Raw genomic sequence first — 487 nt, 5'->3', positions numbered from 1 at the left:
AAAACACATTTGTTTTAATTGTACCTTTTTTTCTTTTTTGCTTAACCATTTTGAAATTGCAAACTTTATAACCTTCACTCTTAAGTACTTTAGTATGTATATCATAAGAACAAGAATATTATATTCATTGATAATTTAGTTTTTACTCCCATTACTCAGAACAAAGGTATAGTTTGTTTATAGTCTCCCTCTGGGGCCAGTAATTTTTCTAGTTTATCTTTTTTTGGTGGGTGTCACCTCACATGGACCCTAGGTTTGTCCTGTCTTTTCTTCCTCCAACATAACTCCCCCCAATGTCTCTCACCTCCCTTGGTATATTAACACCTAGAACTTTGGCCCATTGGCTCTCAAAATCTGGTTTCTGGACCAGCAGCTCACCATGACCTGTGGATTAGAAATGCAAATTGTCAGGCCCCTCCCAATATCTATTGAATTAGAAAGTCTAGGGGCAGGGCTTTGCAATCCACAACTTAAGAAATTCTCGGCC

General features: G+C 37.6%; 1 protein-coding gene across 3 annotated transcripts in view; it reads left to right on the top strand.

The window, feature by feature from the left end:
- Window positions 1–487, top strand: part of SPG11 (spastic paraplegia 11 (autosomal recessive)) — a 105,697-nt gene that overhangs the window by 27,029 nt on the left and 78,181 nt on the right. The gene's annotated exons all lie outside the window — the stretch shown is intronic.

This window comes from Colobus angolensis, unplaced genomic scaffold (genome assembly GCF_000951035.1).
Source record: "Colobus angolensis palliatus isolate OR3802 unplaced genomic scaffold, Cang.pa_1.0 Scaffold199, whole genome shotgun sequence".
NCBI classification, from domain to species: Eukaryota; Metazoa; Chordata; class Mammalia; order Primates; family Cercopithecidae; genus Colobus; species Colobus angolensis.
This window is presented reverse-complemented; position numbering and strand designations above follow the sequence as displayed.